This window comes from Tachysurus vachellii, chromosome 6, assembly GCF_030014155.1.
Source record: "Tachysurus vachellii isolate PV-2020 chromosome 6, HZAU_Pvac_v1, whole genome shotgun sequence".
NCBI classification, from domain to species: Eukaryota; Metazoa; Chordata; class Actinopteri; order Siluriformes; family Bagridae; genus Tachysurus; species Tachysurus vachellii.
Window position 1 is genome coordinate 31,050,352 of NC_083465.1, and position 604 is coordinate 31,050,955.

The 604-nt window shown below is 50.3% G+C and overlaps 1 protein-coding gene across 1 annotated transcript in view; it reads right to left on the reverse strand.

Annotated features, from left to right (window-relative positions):
- Nucleotides 1–604, reverse strand: part of coro2aa (coronin 2Aa) — a 30,842-nt gene extending 30,238 nt beyond the window's left edge. The window contains exon 1 of the mRNA XM_060873271.1: nt 127–604. The gene's annotated coding sequence lies outside the window, so the exon portion shown is untranslated. The remainder of the gene's footprint in view (nt 1–126) is intronic.

Consider the following 604-nt stretch of genomic DNA (forward strand, 5'->3'; position numbering starts at 1 on the left):
CTGTCTGTCTCTCCTCACCTGTCTGTCTCTCCTTACCTGTTTGTATCTCCTCACCTGTCTGTCTCTCCTTACCTGTTTGTATCTCCTCACCTGTCTGTCTCTCCTCACCTAGTTAACGCGCCTTACCTTTGTGACTCTCGTGCGCTGGGAGCTCAGGTGAGAGGATCAGGATCTCCGGGGTTCTTTCAGCGGTGTGTCTCCTCCAGCGCTCATGAAACAGCCTCGGGTGTGTGTGTGTGTGTGTGTGTGTGTGTGTGTGTGAGAGAGAGAGAGAGAGAGAGAATGTGAGTGTGTGTGTGTGTGTGTGAGAGAGAGAGTGTGTGAGTGAGTGTGTGTGAGAGAGAGAGAATGTGAGTGTGTGTGTGAGTGAGTGAATGAGTGTGTGTGTGTGTGTGTGAGACTGTGAGTGAGTGTGTGTATGAGTGAGAGAGTGTGTGTGTGCGCGCGTGTGTGTGTAATAGCTGTAGTCTGTACGAAACACACAGCTGACAGATAAAATAAATAAATATTTACGCTGCAGGACCGATGACGATGAAGATGATGAAGAAAACGATACCTGCAGACGGAGGCGGAGAAACCTGAGCGCGAGCGGTGTCTGTACACC